Below are 10,587 nucleotides of genomic sequence, written 5' to 3' on the forward strand. Positions count from 1 at the left end.
TGGGCCGCGCCGCCCTATGGTTTGGCCACCTCGTGGCCCCACTTCGTTGACTCTTCGGTCTTCTGGAAGCTTCGTGGCAAAATAGGACCCTGGGCGTTGATTTCATCCAATTCCGAGAATATTTCCTTACTAGGATTTCTGAAACCAAAAACAGCAGAAAACAACAACTGGTACTTCGGCATCTTGTTAATAGGTTAGTTCCAGAAAATGCACGAATATGACATAAAGTGTGCATAAAACATGTTGATATCATCAATAATGTGGCATGGAACATAAGAAATTATCGATACGTCGGAGACGTATCACTCACTGGTGACCTTTTCATAACGACCATCGGTCTTTTCGTCATAGATCTATGACCATGTCGCGACAAATGGTCGTCAGGCGTTTGGGAGGGTCTAGACCCTGAAACAGTAGGACCAACTTTTTCAGAAAGGTCACACTCGCATTACATGAATTGGTCGTAGGGTTAACAACAATCGTTCACGACCTTAATTTTGACCAATTTAAATGGTCATGACGTCCATGACCATACAATAAGGTCTTAGTTGGTGATGTGTTGGCATGACTAGGCAGCAGTGGGACCTGCACGGCAACCATGGACATGGATCAAAACAGTGAGAAAAGGAACCCTGTACATGAATAAAAAAGAGCTAGCAACCACGTGCATGGCTCCAGATGGAGTAATGGAGTACATGATGAATCATCGAAATTTTGGTCTTCGAGCGTTGCTGTAGTTATTGTCTGGCGGAAGAGGACCGGAGGAGCGATTATCCAGAAACGGGCCCACCAACGATTTAAATTATTAAAAATATTTTTAAAAAAAATATTATTTGAACGATTTTTTATCTCAACAATTTACGAATTTGAAATTTTCAGATTGGAACATTTTAAAATTCGAACATTTATATAAATATAAACATTAAGAAAAAGAAGAAAAAAAAGAAAAAAAGAGAAACTGTACCTGAGCGAGTGATGGAGAGGATCGAATAACCTGCGCACCTAAGGCGAACGTAACATGGGCCGAGCCCATCTTAGTGCGGGACCTAATTCTCTAAGAGGAGCCCACCTTAACGCGATGAAAAGGAGCCTACCTTCTCGACAATTCCTTTCTCAAAAAAAAAAGACTAGACAATTCTGCAAGTGACCGGAGCAGATACGGGGCGGTTGGTGCCGGTGACCGGTGGAGGGGGCTGGGGCCGGCGACCGGTGGAGGGGCGGTGGCCGGCGATCAGTGGAGGGGGCGGTGACGTGGCCGAGCAAGGGGGTGTCTTCCGGACGGTAGACCTGCTGGAGCGCCTCGCCACTGTCTCGATCGTTCTTACCACCGACGGAGGCGACCGGCGGGGACGGATGCGGTAGTAACTGGAGGTGACCCGCGGAGGAGAAGGTACTGCGGCCAAGCAGGGGTGGCCTCCTGGGCGGTGGAACGCCTCAGCCACGACAGGACCAAGCCGCTCGACGACGAGCCCCCGTCCACGACGAGATCCCATCGGCGGACACCTCCAGGTCTGCACCGTTTCCTCTTTCCCCTCTCTGTCATTGGCCTTTTTGGGCTGCAATTTTGTGCCACCTGAAAATATAAAACACCATCCTACCCATCCTACCCCGTTTCCGTCCATCCCATCGATCGGTACAATAGTAGAACGGTGCCGCCAAGGCTGTAGAATTCGTAGGTGCGCGAGCCAGAGTTGCTTGCCGTATCCGGATTGTGCAGATTCGAGCGTAGCAGTCGCCCAACTCGCGCCGACGCGGTGAACTCCCGATTTTCGCCATGTGGTCAGTGGTTCGTCGTGTAAGCACATCCGCCTCAATGTATTACTGATGATTTGATGATGGATTTCATACTAGCTGGGTACATAGAGAAGCTGTGGTCGCTTTCGGGCAGACAGTTCCATGTTGGTCCTTAGTTTTTTCTTCTCTAGTATGACTGCTTTCTTCTAGTTGTGTGATCATCCTAATTGGCCTGAAGTGAAGCTTAGCTTCTGTCCCTGGGTCTGAAGTAAGTCGATTAGTGTCTACTTGCTTTTCTAGTTCAGAAAGACAGCGATTTTCTGAAAATTCCTTCGCTCCTGTGGGGAATTTGAACAATCAAGTGTGTTGCACTGTGTGGTTTTCAGCTTATGTTGCCGGTTTATACATTATTCTTGTTCAGGCTACTTCTCTTATGCTCTCCATCAAGTTTACTAGTTGGTGTACCTGCAAAAAAAAAGTTTAATAGTTGGTGGGCTGTGACTAAGATAGTGATATTTTAAGATTGTCTTGTTTGCCTTTTCATTTTGGAAAATCTGCTAGACGCAATCAACATTTGTAGTATAAGCTACGTGTAAGCATTCCCTGTAAGTCATGTAGTGGCCGAGGTCTATTATCTCCTGTAATTTGACATAGGGTCAATCAAATTCTCTCCAAACATAAATCAGTCTATAAATAGTGACAATTAATTTCTAAGAATAATTGACTGTAAATTTGTTATATGAAGTAATAGAATGAGTATGACTTAGGAGGAAGTTTGTATCCCTGCAGCAAGGTTTTTCTCATGTTATTCACAATAAATATGTTGGGTTAAAACTGTATCTCTCGTTGCAAACATGCTGTAGATAGCAAGTAAAATCTAGAATTGGTTAATACTGAAGGTTAGTCTCTGCATACTCCAAATTGCCTCCTCAGCAGTTATGTGAAAAACTACTAATGAAACTGACAGAGAACACCTATTGGCTCTGATTTAACTTGTTGCTTGTGTGACTTCTGTTGCTCAGTTGGTAGAAGAACAAGTTATCATGGTCTGTATATTATTTGGTAGAAACTATAATAAGATTATTTGGTAGAAACTGCAGGGCTTTAGTTTGTGCATTTCTTTATTTGTGGAAAACATTCTACTGTCATGTCTAGTGATTTTACTGGCATTGCTAATGAAGTTTCAACATTTTTTGGTCTTTGGCATGCAGATGGACAGGAGCTGGATCAGAAAGGGGGTTAGAAGACTCTCTACTGAACATACAAAGGGAGTTGAAGAATTTATGCAGTTTGTTCACAGAAGTTTTGGCGAGGATGCTCAAGTTCTTTGCCCGTGCCGCAGCTGTCTCAACCGCGAAGAACAAACTCTAGCAAATGTAGAGGCTCATCTGCTGATGTATGGGATGGCAAGCACTTACGATCGGTGGATCCATCATGGAGAGCCTTTGCATGCACCTCAACCTGAACAAGATCAACCTGATGGAGAGGCACACCATGTTGATCATGAAGGCGATGATTTTGTAGAAGATGATCAACATATGGATGATGGTTTGGAGGAGGAAGATGGGAATGAGGATGACAGAATTCCTGACCTGTTCAGGGACTTGTACAAGTCAGAACCACAAGGTGGTGATGGAGATAAGACTATCTTTGTTGAGTTGATAGAGGAGGTGAAGCGTGCAACAAGTGATGGTGGTACATTTTCAAGATTTACCTTCACCGTGAAGCTTCTCCATGTCAAATCTTACTACCAGATAAGCAATGCCGCATTCAACGCGATACTCCGGATCTTAACATTGCAATACCCCAAAAGTTCAATTCCCAGAAATTATGATGAAGCTTTGAGCATCATCGGAAGATTGGGGCTTGGATATGATACAATACATGTGTGCCCCAATAACCGTGTGTTGTTTTGGAAGCAATTCGCCAAGCTTGACAACTGTCCGAAGTGCAACGCTTCTCGATGGAAAGATGGGAGGAGGAAGATACCTGAGAAGGTACTGAGGCACTTCCTTTTGATACCAAGGCTCCAGAGAATGTTCATTTCGGAGGAACAGTCAGAGGAGGTACAGTGGCACAAGCTAAAGCGGCAACCTGTGGAGAATGAGCTTAGCCATCCAGCTGACGGAGAAGCATGGAAAGATTTTGACAAGAAATATCCAAATTTTGCAGATGATGCAAGGAACATAAGGCTCGGCATTGCCACAGATGGGTTTAATCCATTTGGCAACATGAGCAACTCATATAGCATGTGGCCAGTGTTCATCATGCCGTACAATCTACCGCCATGGGCATGCATGGATGAATGCAACCTTATGATGGCTTTGCTTATCCCGGGACCAGATTCTCCAGGAAAAGATTTTGATGTCTTTATGGAGCCCCTCGTCGAAGAACTCCTCCTGCTGTGGAAAGGTGTGCGTACCTATGACGCACTGAGTCCCGACAAGTTTGATCTGCGCGCTGCGATCATATGGTGCATACACGATTTCCCGGCGTTGCACACTTTGTCGGGGAGGGTCACGGCAGGTTATAATGCATGTGTGTGCTGTGACAAAGACCCTTGCTCGAAGAGAATAAGGAACAAGATATGCTTCATTGGGCACCGCCGTTGGCTTCCTCACAACCATCGATGGCAAAAAAGCAAATTATTTTAATGGTGAGGCTGAAAGCCGTGGCAAGCCGAAGGAATTTACTGAAACTGAACTGAAGGAGCAACTTGACAAGGTGAAAGATGTGAGGCCAGGGAAGCTTCAGAAGAAAAGAAAGAGCGAGGAAGGTCAATGCTGGAGCCGGAGTTCTATTTTGTGGGACCTCCCTTATTGGGCTCATCTGAAGTTGAGGCATAATCTCGATGTGATGCACATCGAGAAAAACATATGTGATAACCTTATTGGCACATTCATGAACATCGATGGGAAATCCAAGGATACGGTTAACTCTAGGCTCGATTTGGAAGATATGGGAATAAGAGAAGAGTTGCACCTACAACCTATTGAAGATGGAGAGTCGTTTGAAATGCCAGAAGCATGGTACACAATGAGTAAAGAAGAAAAATTGCATTTTGTGAATTCATAAGAGCGGTGAGATTTCCAGATGGATACGCCGCTCATCTAGCAAAATGCATTTCGCCTGATGGATGCAAGCTGCAAGGATTGAAGACACATGATTGTCATATCCTCCTCCAAAAGATTTTACCAGCGGGACTCCGAGGAATGATGAAGCCGGAAATCTATGAGGCGGTTGCTGAATTGGGAAACTTTTTTAGAGAGTTGTGCTGCAAAACACTAAAGCTGGATGTTCTTGACAGGCTTGAAAAAGAAATCCCAATTATCCTTTGCAAACTTGAGCAGATATTTCCTCCGGCTTTCTTCACCCTGATGGTTCATTTGTGCGTGCACTTACCAGAAGAGGCAAAGCTTCGAGGACCTGTACAGTACGGCTGGATGTACCCGATCGAAAGAAGGCTCCTTAAATGTAAGCGTTCTGTTCGAAACATGGCTAGGCCTGAAGGATCGATTGCCGAGGCATACATTGTTGATGAATGCTTAACATTCTGTTCAAGATACTTCGATGATGTGGAGACGAGATTTAATCGGCCGGGCAGAAATAGTGCGCGGGATGATTCACATACCGGTGATATCTCGGTTTTCAAGCACGGTGTGAAGTTCTTTGGAGCTTGCCAATACTTAGAGGCCGATGGTGCTGACTATGACAAGATGGTTTACTATGTGCTCAAAAGTTGCTCCGAGGTGCTACCATATATCGAGTACGTCATCTCCTATGCACTTATATCTATTAGCTTTGGTTGGAAGGAACCCGGTTTTTTAGCCCCCTGATGTTTTAATTAACTACATATTTTTGTTGGCATTTGCAGCCTATGCAAGGAAGAGTTGAAGGAGCAAGATAGCCGAATCAATGTTGATAGATGGCTCGCGAAGAATTTTGCAAAATGGTTTCAGGATCGTGTGAGTTCTTTAGCCTTTGGAACCAACTGACCCATAATTTTTGTGTGTGTGTGTTTTTCACCATGGTTTGGTTTATTGGTGCAGATTGGAAAATTGCATTAGGAGAAGAAAGTGAGTGCTGATCTTTTTGATTTGGCATGCCAACCGGATAGGCGAGTGAGAGTGTATTCAGGATGTATTGTTGACGGTGTCCGTTACCACACAGTTGACCGCGAGAAATTTAGAAACACACAAAACAGCGGTATCCTTACAGAGGGAGACCATGAGAAGGAGATTATTGACTTCTACGGTCAGCTCAAAAGCATCATCAAGCTGCAGTACAACTCTAGTGGAGGCTTTCACCGTTCGGTCGTCTTGTTTAGATGTGATTGGTTTCATGTTGGTGGCGGGAAGAATCCAGGACTTAGAGATGATGGGCATTTCAAGAGCATTAACACTGCAAGGTTGTGGTATAAGAATGTTCCTTTTGTTATTACATCACAAGCAACAAAGGTATTTTATGTGCCAGACACCGCTTACGGTGGAAGTTGGCGAGTAGTGCAAAAATTCCAGCATAGGCATTTGTGGAGTGTGGCCGAGACTGAAGAAAAAGGTCCCGGTGGTGTTGGCCTAACATACCAAGATGATGAGGCACCGCATGTTCCGGTGGAGGAAGGACATGTCCAAACCAGATTGCGGAGGGACAAGGAACGTGTGCTAGTCCATGCATCATTTCATTTCATCCAAACCAAGGTGTAAAATACTCCAGCAATCATGCCCTTTAATTGTCAGTTGCAAAAGATGAAAATAGGAATTGACTCAGTTTAGGTGAACCCCTAATCTAGTTCTAAAATACTCCAGCAATCATGCCCTTTAATTGTCAGTTGCAAAAGATGAAAAGAGCCAGCCAATCAAAAAAGAGGAATAGATCGCCCACGGATCACTCCCACCAAAATTTCGTCTGGCGCCATGTCCTCCCGCCTTGTCCTTCCAAAATAACATCTTTTCCAAAATAAAATTTTCCTTTCCGTCCATCCCCATCCACACACCCACGACATCCATCCCTATCCACACACCCCCTCCCCGTCCTCTCCCTAGGGTTTCGGCGATGTCGAGGCGATCGGTGATGGCGGCTGCTCTTTACCTCCCTGGTTTGGCCTCGCCCTCCTTCCCCTCCTCCCCTCCTCTTTGTTTACCCTTTCGTCCATGGCCGGGTCTACCGTGGGTGGAGCAGGTGGAGGTGCGCCTCCAGGTCGAAGGTGAGGAACGGCGACACCTCGTGGTCTAGCGCCAACCGCAGCAGCGGCATGGGGACGAACGCTCGAACCGCTCCCCTAACCGTGGAGGCCGCACCAGTTTCTGGCCCTCCCACTGGCTCGCCGTCACGCAGATCGCCGGCCCTGAGCTCGGCACCATGCCTTCGTCCGGGACCTGTCTCCCTCCGAGAACTGCCTCCGCGGACGATGCGCGCTGAACCACTCCACGCTCCGGGTCATGTGGCCACGAACTGCCGCTCCGTCGGCCGTCCAGTGGCCACGAGGTGGAAGAGGACACACAGATTGATGGAGTGGGGCGGGTCAATGGCGCCCATGCGCATCGCGTGTCTGCAGTCCGCTAGGACCTGGACGCACGACGCAGCCCCTAGACAGCCTCGCGGACGGCGGATAGTGCTACTGGCAATGTTCTTGAACGAGTCAATGTCCACTTTTTTTTGTGAAAAGTCAATGTCCACTGCCTGAGTTGTTTGTGTACCAATTTATCGATCCCCAGGTTCCAGCATAAAGGCTTAATACTACAGATTGTTCTTGTACTTGATTGGAATTGCTCGCTGTGCTGTGTTGTGATGTGTTGTGACTGTGAGTGGAGGTGCTACACATCTCAATGCCGTGCATTGGCCTGCTCGCTTGAATTAGGTAGAGTCTAGATTGTTGATGCATCCTCTGCCCCTAAAACTATTAATTGTTGCATACTATTGGGTTAACTTGTGTGCATACTATTGGGTTGAGGGGTTGGTTTTGGTGACTTGGAAACTAGTTTTTAAATTGCTTCAGATAGAATAGTCACTTTGTCAGCACTGCTTTATGCTACCAGATTTTATTTGTCATGTCTTGGTTGTTCATCCCTGTCATATCTAATTCATGTTCATTCTTTTGCAAGCTAGGCACCATCAGCCTGACCACCTCGAGATAATCCATGACAAAGATGACAGGGAAGAAGCAGCAGCAACCAGCTGGTATACAACTTCTTCCTTGATCTTAGACTTCTAGTTTGTCTACGGTTTTGTGTGTATGTGTTAAGTGTAGAAATATGCGTAGGCTATGCTTGCAATCTGGTAATTGAAATGTAATGTTCAAGTCTGAACGATTGGGTTTTATTTACCTGTGATGTTAATCTATTAGGATTAAATGAAGATAAAATCTGGTAGCATACCTTAGCTGTTTGAGTTGACATGCTTGTCCATGCATTTCAACCCATTCATCTAATGGTTACATTTTCTTGTTCATGTAACAAAGCGCCCCTCACCGAAATCGAGAAGATTAGGGCTAATACAATGATGAGGAACCACCGCATATTCCAGTCACTTGGCATCGGCACACTAGTGTCAATGATTAGGAAATCAAATGATGCTCAAGAAGAAAGTGCAATTACTTCACATGGGTCAACAAGTGCCATACCACGAGGTGAAAGCTCGGACTACAATCCTAGAGATGATGTTATTGATGAAGAGGAAGTCGATGAGAGTGTAGTGGAGAAGAATGTTAAGGTGCAAACTCTTATCTTGTTTGGAGGGGTGGGATTAATTGTATACTGTGTGATTACTTGTTTTCTTTCATTCTGTTCCCACACAGTTTTTCTTACTTGTGATCTAATGTTGTTTTCATTGCTGTTTGTACGAGGTCCAAAAGGTTTCTAGGAGGAAGAAGTGTGGATTCAAGAAGACATCCAAGAAGCGGAAGTGCTCATACTCAGAAGCATCTTCAACAATGGCTCCTGGAAGGGTGATGGCCATATCTCCTGGGCGGTCGAAGAGGTTGCTAGAACTAGAGCAACCTGCTCCTACTAGAGTCACGAGATCAAAGGCCACGCTTGAAACCAACCATGAAGAAAGCCGTCTGCCCATGGATGAACAAAGCACCATGCGCATGGACCCTAGCCCTTTTGCACCTACCCGAGCCAGCAATCAAGCTTTGGAGTCTCATGGTTTTCCTGAACAAGATGATCAGCAGCAGCTTGATGGAGATGATGAAGGCAAGTTCATCCAGTACAGTTCTGTTTTGTATTTTCTGATATTGTTGGTTAAATGGATAATGTTGGTTAAATGCAAGTTATGCAACTTTGTAGAGCCACTTCTGAATTTCCATTTTAGACATCTTGAAACAACAAGCGGCTGTCATAGCTTGTCTCACTTGATGTTTGTATGTTTCTTTTTCAGGGATGCTTACTGTGGTAAAGCCTAGAGTCAGAAAGGGCACAGGGCTCGAAAGGATGGGTACCAAGGTGAGAATTGAGATTGATGAAGGGACGCTGCGCCCAAGGAATCCTTTGCAGGCTGCAAAGCTTGCAACCGAGGGTGGCCTGATTGCAAGAAGCCATACACCGGTTCTTCCTCATGTCAAGGAGTAAAAGAGAATAAAGCCCTAATGGAAAACTACATGGGAAAAGTTGCTGTAAGCTCATTGTTCCTAGTTGTATGTGTATTTTTATTTCTGTTAAACCTGCCATGTGATACTAATCCCATCCTTCTTGTTTGCTGTCTTGGTAGGCTAACTTTGAGATGGACACTGATTCAGAGATTGTGAAGGCCTCTTGCACTGATATGTTGCAGAAAAGATCAAAGAACAAACGTCATTTGATCAAGAAGGTATATTTTGACAAGGTACCAGAAAATCAGGCCAGCCTCAAGTCTCCCGTGCCAGGCATGCCAGATGATGAATGGCAGAGGCTGACCGCTTTGTGGACCACTCCAAGACACAAGGTATGCCTATATATGTGTGTCAAAAGCAATCTTCATGTTTAGTTTAGTCTATCTTGTTTACATGTAGCTGCTCTTTTATTTTTGTGCGCATGACACTAACTACTACTCAAATGTGCCCATTTGCAAGAAAACTTGCGAGTCGAACAAGGCTAATCGAGCAAAAGTCCAGTTTCAACAGAAGACTGGTTCAAGGTCCTACACTGCACATATTTATGCTCTTGTAAGAACAATCTTGCTTTTCTTTAGGTTGCAGTAACTTTTGTATTCCAAGCTCACGGTTTGATTCTCGTTGATAACATTTTGATTCACATTGAATAACATTTCAGAATGAGGAACGCATGGGTGAACCACTGTCCGCAATTGACTACTTCAAGGCCACTCACAATGGCAAGACTGGATATGCGGAGCCAGTTCAAAAAGCCATAGTAAGTTACCTTTATAGACTATTCTGTAGTTGTATCCATATACCACTGGCAAGAACACTCCCATTAATTAAGGGAGAATACCAATCACTTAATTATGAGGATAATATTGTCGTGTGTTATGCTATACATATATAGTGAAGGCTAGAACTTTCCTGTGTGACTGTTGTGCTATATAGCTAGTAAAGATAGCCATGAAATAATTTTCACTACAAATACACATGAACAATCTGAATGTAATGTTCCCTGTATCATGCCAGTTGTATTTTTACATCATCTTTGCATGGACCACGCATACACATCAGTGATCTGTGAGGTGCATGTGGCATGATCAGGTTTCGGGCTAGCAAAAGCCCCAAGAAAACATGGTTTGCATGCATAATCAAGGCAGGCATGAGCATATGGTGAGCTCTCAGCTGCTACATGCTGCAAAGTATGCAAAATGCATGTGGGTAGTAGCTGTAGCCACCATTTGTGTATGTGGCTTGAGCATCTGCTGTGTGTGTGTGGC

General features: G+C 45.0%; 1 pseudogene; it reads left to right on the forward strand.

Moving 5' to 3' along the window:
• The first annotated feature begins 2,945 nt into the window (after positions 1 to 2,945).
• LOC127303109 (uncharacterized) lies at positions 2,946 to 5,801 on the forward strand (annotated as a pseudogene).
• Positions 5,802 to 10,587: the final 4,786 nt, after the last annotated feature.

The sequence above is a fragment of the Lolium perenne genome, chromosome 5, assembly GCF_019359855.2.
Source record: "Lolium perenne isolate Kyuss_39 chromosome 5, Kyuss_2.0, whole genome shotgun sequence".
Classification (NCBI taxonomy): domain Eukaryota; kingdom Viridiplantae; phylum Streptophyta; class Magnoliopsida; order Poales; family Poaceae; genus Lolium; species Lolium perenne.